Raw genomic sequence first — 11,312 nt, forward strand, 5'->3', positions numbered from 1 at the left:
AGGAAATTTGTAATTGAAACCAAGTTCAGGATATGGATGTGGTATGCCACCATTTCCCTTATACTTTTGGGGAAACAACATTAAATTAGTACCTTAATCTACCACCAAGATCAATAAGGGATTGGAACACTTTTGAGAGCAAGTTTTGGGAAAAATTCAAGATCTATATTGATCTAGCTATCCTACATCATCAGTTCATCTCAATTAAGAGGGATCCCCATTAGACTATATCATAGTTTAATCATCTCTTCTATAAGATGCATCAAAAAATGGAGTTTTCGTACATTGTACCACAAGAGGATGCCATCAAGATCTATTTTGGAACAATGAATTCATTAACTTCTATTTTTCTAAGAAGGCTCCCACCCAGAGATGTTTATAACATTGAGAAGATCTTCAAAGAGGTTGTTACATTCACAAAGGAGGTTATTGTTGCTCCAATGCCAACAATTATATATTCAGGGTAAGAGCACCAAAAGATTGTATTCTTTGAGAAAAAGACTTCTCCACCTACCAAACTTAAGAATAATATGATTAGAGAGGTTAAGTAGATGAATTAGACAATGTTTCTTTTATCCAATGAAAGTTCATCAAAATAAAGTTGAATTCCTCAAGAAATCAAGTCAATCATCCAAGACAACTTGCTGCCTAGAGCAATTATTCTCAAAATCATAGTAGAATTTTTGGCCTTTACAATAACATCAATGATAAAAATAATGGTAGTATAGGTATGAGACCATGTGAAAATGGATATGGGCACAATAATGTTTTAGATCAGCCTCTCTAGATCATGGACAAATGACCTTTGTAGTTTAGTGCAATGGTGTTTGAATCATGTGATAAATTTGCAAGAAGAAAAAATGATGAAGATGATCAAGAGGAGTTTGTGTTCCCATTCAATGAAGAGGAAGAAGATGGACTATGATCACATAAATTTTGAAAAGAAGAGAAGAATCTCTAATGGATGATGTCTCTCAATGGTTGCAACCCACTCCTCTAGACATGTTGGTTTGTAATACTTTGATGCATTATGAGGCTCCAACCAGAATTACCCCTATAGTTTAGAAGGTATTAGATGTAAAGGATAAGGTTTTGAAAGGTTCTATGGATAACATAATGAGGAATTTGAAGTATCTTGGAGAAGGTCAAAATTGAAACATCCTTTTTCTTCCTAACTAGTGTCACCTCCATAAAAGGATTCATTCAGAGTTGGGATATGCTAGTTTCCAAGATACAATATCTAATGTGTTAGCAAAGATAGATCAGCCTATTGAGATTATTAGAAATGTTGAAATTCTTCCAAGTTTTGATGTTGCAATAAGAGTGGGTATTCTAAGAAATTTTGGGGACACTAAAAAATTTGAAGTTCCAAAGCTCCATGGAGTTGCAAAAGTTCTCAAAGTTGAAAAAAATGATGGAAATGCAAAAGGTCTTGAGGTTGATGAGATTTCTTTATCATGAAGTTATGAAGAAGAAGATACCAATGCTTCCTATTGTGATATTGATTCCCCATTTAATAATGATAGGATACCTCCCTCAAAATAAGATATGTCATTAGAAGACATGGATAGAGTGCTTAATTTGGTCTCAAACTTGACTGAGGAAATGTTTATTTGTGGGTATTATACACATATATCAAACCATGCCATAACAAAGTCATGTAGGATCTATCCATTTGGGTCCCATTCAGAAAAAAGTGGTCCTAAGATCTTGTTAGCTTGGGAGATTGCAATGGAAGAAAAGTATGATTTTCAATAGGCTTCTTTTGGATATGAGGTATAAAACAATCTTTATTGATTATATTAATGAATCCTATAATTTGAAAGGAAGGTTTATGATTGATATTTCAAGTCCAAAGGAGCCTAAAGTGTTTCCATGTGTGCATGGAGTTGTGTACCATGAGATAGGACCACTGGAAGGATATATTACAATGTATGAGTGTACTCCTATGGTGGGGGACTTGCTAGATCAAGTGATACCTTCCCATTATCTCTCTTTGTTTGATGATTTTCAATTTGGATATGATGCTGAAGGTAAGAGAAATTGTTTGTGGATTAATCATGGTCATGGAGAGTTACCATAACTTTTGATTTTGTATGATTTGTGCCTAGAATTTCAACCGAGATTGTCCAAATTTTTATTTTATTTAGTATAAAGACAAGTCAGCAATTTTTAGGACTATATGGGGTCATTCATTACTATTTCACATAATGAGAAATCTATTGACAACCACCCCACATTATTTTTATTCAGAGTTTTCTAAATATATATATATAATTTTATTTTTATTTTTTTTCAAATAATTTCTCTGTTCACTTAGGCATTAGTTTTCTTTGAGTACAGTCTATTTTGTTTGGGTTTTCTTATTTTTTCTTCTTTTTCTTTTTTAGTCATGTCAGTCTAGGGGTTGGGTGCAATCAAGACTCATTATTGACGCATTTCATAAACCACTCCTTGCGGTTTCAACTTTTAGGAAGATGTATTTTTTTTCAAAGTATTTAGATGATTTTTTTTTCTTATACCAACTAGAGAATTAATATTACTTTTACTCATAAAGGTCTTACAATCTTGAATTTAGAATCACAAATCAATAGTTCTCAACACTTGGTTAAAAATTGACTATCTTCAACTAGATGGATTCTAGTAGGTGACAAGATCACCCAAAACATTGGAGTTGATCCCATATTATCTTTTTAAGAGAGGAGCTTGAAAGAATTCCTACTATTAGGCATCATGAAAAATGACAGCTTAATAGAAGTAGTGCTAGAAGGAGTGCTTGAAAACAATTCAGCTCAAACACCTAGGTTTTTGTTTGGAAATTTTACAATTCTCAAAAAAAGTTTCTAGGTTTGTGAACTACCCAAAGGTTTGCTAGGTATGCAAGGTGCACAGGTGCATTGTTTTGAGAAAGTGTGCTTCTTTAGAAGTTTTCTTTTCTAGAATAAACACAAGCTCCTAGAATTTAGTGACTTTCACAAGCATCACATTCATAAAGGGATACCAAGAACTCCACCCATTCACATTAAAAATTCCATCATCATTGTCCACTCTATATTCTACTTCACATGTTGACATCATTATGCACCTTGTCTTTCTTTAATGCCCAAAGTCCATCACCTTTGAACCTAACTAGACCATCTCTACAAGTATATCTACAAACATTATGACATCCACATCCTCATGTTGAGGATTTACTACACCACAGGCTTTATGGAAAACACTCAAGTGTTGTTCTACATAAGTGGTGCCATCACCATTAAATTTTGGAAAGTTCCTCCTCGATGCTCTTGGTAGATCATTATTAGCCCCAAGGGCAATAGGACCAATAGGATTTCTCCATGGTTGTGCCATAGTTTCTGATATAATATTTTGGCTTATCTAAAAAGTAACAGAAATTGGAAGTGTTGCACCAATCAACAACAAAGCATCAAAAGAAGGAGTAATGAAAGTCTTAACAATAGGAGGGGAAAAAGACTGAATTATTTGTGTTATATTAGGAGGAACAATTGGAGACAGGTGAGTGTCTTGGAGTTTATTAGTCACAGATTCCCTTGCACATGCTCTTACTCTTCTACAAAGGTCTTCTAGGATAGGAAAATTGGCCTTCTTGAGCTATTCATATATTGGATCAATCTTCCCTTTCTCCTTGGAACTCCTAGTATATTTGGAATCTAGAGTGTATCAAATATTAAGAAAAATGGTGTTTTAAATTAATCTTTCCAGTCTTCAACTTTGAATTTGCTTCTTTTCTTCAACAAGTTGAGGTTGTAAAACTGGTATGAAGTTCTTATGGAAAACACCTCACTACGACAAGTCCTTTATTGCAACTCAAATATATGGTTTTAGATTGAAAATTAATATGAAGAAAAATTCTTCAAATCTTTCATCTAAATCTCCCTAGTAGAGTCACCAAAAACTATTGGTTAACAATTTGTCCTCCTATTAGATTTTATAACTTGACTTATTGATACCCAATGTTTGGAGAGACAAAAGGATGTTTATCAACAAATGGGTTAGTGTATGTATTCTATCATTTCCCTCTAAATTATTAGGTGCAAATCCCTATGATTTGCAATGATACATAATGAATCTATTTTTATGAGATTATAAGTTTTGACATTATAAGCTCTTAACTTAAGAGCAATAAAGGACAACCAAATTGTTTGTAGTAATAAAAAATTTAGGTAAGATGGATTTGAATAACCTGTCACACTCAATGGAATGACTATAGTAGATTATCTTGATATTTCTAACCCTTACTTCTATTCTAAATGTATATTAGTCATCTAAATGTAGAAGATGAATGAAGAAGATATGCACATGAGGAAAAATGGATCTATTTTCACTATCAGCCTTGAATGAAATGGAATCCAACCAATAACTAATATATTCATACACATTTATTTTTCATTTCCCAATGAAACTATCTAATGTGTTATGAAAACTAATAATAGAAGAAACATAACTATATATGAAGAAAGTAAATGGAATGACTATACTGAAAACATCAAAGTGAAATGGAATTCATCTGATTATTCATGAAATCATACATGATTGTCTTTCAACTCTTAATGCAAAACTACTCTATGAATGGGCCAAAAAAAATGAAAAGAAAATAGAGTAAATGGAATTAGAAACTAATTCACCATCAATTATTTTGACCTTTGTATTATCAAAAGAAAATACATTTATAGTTTTATGTCCTCCCTCAGTTTAGTAGAGAAACAATTACAAAGAGAAAATGAGAACAAAACTGAAATTATCTAAGGATATTGATATGTGACATCTTTTCCTTTGCAAATTTTGAATCTTTGATATTCCTAAAAACATACCATGACCATTTAGCTTCATGCAGTCTCAAAAATCCTATAGAAATTAGAATTCCCTTCATATTCCACTATTTGGTGCCAGGTCCATACAATTAACATTTCTATGGTTACTACATTTTTGAATTAGTATCATTGATCTAAGATCAATGGTCTAGATTAAATCCTTATAAACCTTCTTTTTTTAATTCTTTACTCTCTCTTCCATGGGTCCCTTTATAGCCACGTGTTGGTACCACCTTTTCTTGGATTATATTAATTTCTAAAAAGTGGGAATACAACCATCATCAATCACCTGAAATTAGAAAACTGAGATTGAAAGCTCTAAACTTTCTTTCATGTTGCATTTTTGTAAATACCATTTCTTTGATGCCTTCATTTGATGTGATGGCATAATTGACTTTAATCTTTTTCTTTTTGGAAATTCACAAGTGGAAAGTATACTTCTAGTGGGTGTGAATCAGAAGTACAAAGCTTAACCAATAAAACTTTTAGCTTAAATCAAGACATGAATGTAATATATCAAGATAACATGAGGCATGCATGAAAATATATGACACAATATTTGATCACCCAAAAACCTTCCAAAATGAGAAGGGAAAACTAGGGTGGGGATGACACCCACAACTTATCACTATAGCAATATATAACTTGTCAAGGTTACAAAGTTTGACCATCAACAATGGTCTACCCTATGAGAGGCTTGCCCTATTAAAGGCTCTAACACCATGTTAAAAGTGTACATTTCTAAAGGATTTACAAAATGGTAGTTAAACCAACCTATCTTCATAGGATTTTCATTCTCCTAATACAATCATTAGAAAGTATAGTAGAATGTGTTGACCTGATCAGTTAAAATCTTTGATTGCTAATTTTAGATCATTTTTCAATCCATTCTTATCTAATCCTCTTTCATCTGATATGATTCTATATGAAGTATTGATACTTTGTTCTGCTCAACTGATCTAGCAATTCCCCTATATTACTAAGTTACCTTGAATGTCCTCTGCACCCTTTTGTTCTTTGCTCTCATTTACTCTGTCATTCCTCTCTCCAACACTTAAATTATGGAGCTTCATCCTTCTTAAAAGATTTTTCATGACTTAGGGTTTGGTATGAATCTATGACTAAGATTCATCCATTTTGCCTCTTTAGCATTACAATTATTTGATTGGTTGCATGTAGAGAACATAGGAAATCTAATAGATTTGATCTTATCTCTAAGATTTGAAATCCATACATTAGCTGCCATGCAACCTGATTTGCATCTAAGTTTGTATAGGCACAAACTCATATGTCAATGTTGTATCACTTGGAACTTGTTGATTACTGATGTTTGGCACATATAGAAACTCTATCTTGCTTGGCACCTATAGTTTACTCAGCACATATACTAGCTTGGCATCTATTAGTCACTCGGTAGTTGAAACTTGCTTAGCAATGTCTATCTGCTTGGCATCTGAATGACTTGGCAATTGTTGAATTTATGGCTTGGCACATATTGTAACTTTGCATCTATATTATACTCAACATCAAATTAGAAATTTTCTTAAATGTATTGACACTCAATTCTCAAAACCAATCTGAGATCAACATTTCTTTGGGTTGTACTTTAATATATCTTTATTCCATTAAACATAGTGACTTGATGACAACTACTCATTAGCTTTGATCATGATTTTGTAACACTAAATTTAACTACCACTTCTGACCTATAACTAAGTGATAACCATTTTATGTTAACTAATAGTACAGTAGCCAAGTCATAACTTAACACTTCTCAATTGTTTTCTAGCCTATAATCATGTGATGATCGATGATTTCAAATATCTGATAGTGGCAAAAAAAGATATTAACCCTTCGTTTACTTTGCAATGCAGGTCCACTTTCTAGCTATGCATGTCGTGGTAAACAAGAGGCACTATTCTATTGCTAGGAGAATCCAACATCAATCTTCTTTACTTCACGGTACTTTGTGACTAGGTTTTAATGGTATCTCATAAAATGTGATGGGCCCAATAGGACACATGTCATTTTGTCATTATGTCTCTATGATTAGTGATCAAGAAACTTTTTATAATGATATAGTGATGACTATAGATATTATTTTGATTTAACAACTATAATTTAAAAATCTTAACTCACCGATTTCCTTTGTAGTATGGGTCTATCTGTTCTACATGTTGAGTTCTCATATTCCCACATTGGTTATCTTTCATGCATCTTTGAAAAGTGGGAATATACTAAGTGTTGATTATTGGAGATCTAATGAATGAGGAGATGCCAACTTTTAACTGTCTCAATTCCTTCTTAAAGAATAACCAATCGATTTAGTCTTCATCTGACAATCTAGATGTAATTTCTAAGCCATTTGACTTTTCAAATTTTCAATGTAGATGCATTGATTAAATATAAGCCACTAATTATATTTCAAAGAGAATAATACCACCTTTAACTAGGGTTCTTCTACCATTTTTGAAGATTTATCCACTTCTCTTGCATTCTAAACTGGATCATCTACATTGACCTTGATGGAACTATAATATAATATGAATCCTTGTCTTTAATATAATTAAGAATAGAGAAATATGAATCATGATGAAGTCCAGACCTTCTTCTCATCAGAGGAATGCATAAAAAACCCTCCAACACCTAATCACCTAATCATTGGACTAATGCATTACTCATATGATTTCTTGCATAAGGTTAGATCAAAGGAATGTTGAGAACAAAGGCCATCCTAAGGACAATCTAGACTCAGACTTGAGACATTGACACTTGAATTGACTCAAAACCCTAGAGCAAAAAGATATGAACTAAAACTTGGGCATCACATAGATAAAAGCTAAAAAACATGTTAAGTTTTATTTCCTAACAATATCTTCATCTAGATTGAAAAACCTTAAATAAATACCTCATCAATTGAAGATGCAGATAAATATGTCATATTATTTGAAAGTATAGTAAACTATTTCATGTTGTGCCAATTCATGTATTTAAAACTTGGTTACAAAGAAAACCAAATTGGTTTATAGTTATTTTAATATGCCTATGTGTGGCTACCTATATATATGCCTAATCAAAGAATATAGTTGGATAGGGGGAGTGAGAAATACAAAATAGATTAAATATTTGCATCCCCAATAAAATAATTATAATAATCATTCACTAGGCCAAATAGGCACCTCTATATTATCACCCTTTGATTCGACAATGTATTATTTGTGCTCCTTTGAATGAGTGCTCCTCTCCTAGACTAGATTGTCTAAGTGTATGTGATGGGACTCAAAATTGCATTCTCATTTTGAGTACCATTCCAAAAAAATTCAAGCCCTATAAGTGCTTTTTGATGCATGTGTACCTAGTTGGACCTTTGAGTTTTAAGATGTGTTTAATGTTTCTAACACCTTGAATTCACTATATCTATGTGTCCCATGAAGATAAATTTCCATTCTAAGTCATTTTGTGAAGTCCCATTTTGAGCAATGTCCAACTCTGCATTTTTGCCCAATTGTCAAACAATGACAAGAGGTCGTGTTTGTAATTGAATATCTCATACCTAGTAATGTTTTATGACTCACCACTTTAGGAGTGTTAAATATCCATACCAACGCACCTAGTTTCAAATTTCAAGTCATGTTGATATGTTTTGACTAGGTTTTGAATTCCTCAAATTTGGCCATTTATTGTTATCATGCTGATGCAAATTGTTCAAAATTCTAGGAGGCCCTATTTGACTTGTTATAGCTTTGACCCAATTGACTGAAATGATAAATTCCTTTTGCATTTCTTTTTAGAGAGACTTGAAATGTTTCAATTTCGACCTTATGATGTATCTATTTGATCAATTTTTGAATGCGATTCCAAAAGCAATTTGTAAAGTTTTATTGGTGTCATAAAGTGTAGATTAGTTGGTACCCATGTTTGTGGTGTCATAAATTTGAATTCATGATAGGTTAGATTGATCAAATTTTACTATTATGTTCTACTCTAAAAATTCTTCAAGTATGCCAATTTGCAAATCTTGACAAATCCATCTACACACTTTCCCAGGTCCATTCCGTTTGCTAAAAATGTTTTTCTACCATTCTTCCCAGTCTACAACTTCTAAGTAGCCCATTTTGATTGCTCTTCAAATTTTCTCCATTGTTCATCATGAGCCCAAATCCTAGTTTTACATTTTGCTTGTGACAGTGAACCCATGCCCCAGTGTTTCTGCCCCCAAGTATCCATCTACCCAATTTTTGAACCCAAAAATGAATGTGATTTATTATTTTTTGACATGTTTTCTTGTAGGTAGTTCTAAGAGGGAAACTTTGATAGTCAATATCTGTTGACTGAGAGTGCTTCACTTGATAATGTTTGACAAGATACAAGATTGTTGAACGAAGAATCAACATGCTTGATTTCAAAGCCTGGTTAGCTTTTTTTGTTAGTTTTTAAAGCCAGAAAAAGGACCCCTTGAAATTGAGTAGATAGTTTTTGGAAAGAAGTGAAAATGAGTTTTAAATAGTTGAATCAATTATGCAAATGGTTTTTAGTCAATGTCAGATGTTCACTAGGCCACTCTAAGATGTCAGTAGTTTGAAAATGAAATTATTTTAGTTGAACCCACTTTGGGGCCTGACTAATTTCATTAGATTTATGACATTTTTGAGGATTAAGAATGTTTAAAAGGAATGATTATAATGGTACTAATTTTATAAGGTCTTTATGTATGCATATTGTCATGCAAAATCAAATGGATGTGTTGGGGGTCTACATGTTGAACATAGCACAAGAAAAACTAGAGGTTTAATGAAGAACTAGAAGCCAACATAACAAAGAGGCTTTTCAAGGGAACAAATGTAGATGTTGTTTGCGAAAATCTCTAGAAGGATGTACACTGAAGAACTATGTTTGGAGTTTGAAGGGATACAAGAAGGAATGGTTGGGGATATGATGAGGTTGTTTGAAAAATAAATATCTCCAAGTGCTTCCTCATCGAAAAATAGTGATATGGGAGCAAGTAGTATTAATGTATTTGGTGAATGCAAAGCATGAATTTGAGTGAATATAATTGACCATTGTGTTTCAAAATGCTTTTGAGCATTTGTGCTACCTAAACATTCTTGTAGTATATTAGAAGTTGTTGGTATGGTAGTTGTACTCAATGTTTGAATAGGTTCCATATTGCTCTATCCATCAGTTTGTTTAGAATTTTTGTATGTCAAGAGATGATCTTTGTTCTGACATTCCCATCAACCCCAAAACATACTTAACTTTTAGAGTGTAGGTCTAGTGCTAGCATGTTAAACTACATTGCAAAATCTTTTGTGACTTAATCCAACATGTTTTGTTGCTATGATGACATGTGTATATGTTTCACTGGATATGTATATATGTAGAACACCTTTATCATTATGGAAGGGAAATGAAAGTGAGGAAGCTTTGCACATTTTCCACTAACTCCAATGCTAGCTCTTGTTGAAAGTTACAAAGATCGATGTGATGCTCTCTTTCAACTTCCATCTCTCCTTGATGTGCTTTCTTCTATCATTGAGCAAATGAAGATATCGCAGGGTCCTCAAATAGACTACCTTCTTGCTTATCCTCCACCATTACCAATATCATTGCTATATTGATATAGTGGAAAGATATATGATAAAGAGAACTACTACTAATATTTATTATTAGGTTGTTTGTCTAGTGAACTATGCAAGGAGAGGTTGGATAAATCTTGATGTAGACTTAATTTCTTGTGAAGCATGTGGTAATTTCTTGAGCTTTTCCAACCCTCCTACATGGACAAAACATCAAGTGGAGAATGTAGCTACTTTATTTAGCACAAAGCTTGATGATGGGCACAAGTGTCTTTGTCCATGTAAATAAAAAAATGTGTGAAAGTCATCATTTTCAAAAGAACATGGAATGCATGATGACTACACATTTCCTTAAATAAGGTCTTGTTTGAAAAAATCTGCTACTAAGGACATTCCTTGACATTAGTGATCAATATATACCAGAGATAATGCTAGCAAGAGACAATGAAGCCAGTGGTTGGAGGCCTCAACAAAGGGAATTGAGAGTGGAATTTTTTGCCCTTCCATCACTTTTGTCTTCATATTACTTGTGTTGACCTACTTGATGTGGCCATTGATGTTTTTTTTCATTGTGAGGAAGATTTTGTGTTACATATAGAGGTCATTTGGAAGATGCCATGGCATCAGAGTAGGGCACACCAACAGATCTCAATAGAGCTAAACAAAGGAAATGAGAGTACATTTGGATCAAGATCTACAAAAACATGGTGCAACATCAGGAGAAGCTTGAGCACCAATTTTTATGACATAAACATAAATTCCTCAAGTTCCTCAATGAAGAGAGGCTTGGGTATTGTTAAATATCACAAGACTGCACATCTTATGATGGTTTGGAGCACATGGTGGAACAACCACATCTACTACCATTAGTGCCACCATTGATTTTCTCAAAGGAGAAGTCCCA

The sequence above is a fragment of the Cupressus sempervirens genome, chromosome 3, assembly GCF_028749045.1.
Source record: "Cupressus sempervirens isolate cs-2001-9-10 chromosome 3, ASM2874904v1, whole genome shotgun sequence".
Taxonomy (NCBI): Eukaryota; Viridiplantae; Streptophyta; class Pinopsida; order Cupressales; family Cupressaceae; genus Cupressus; species Cupressus sempervirens.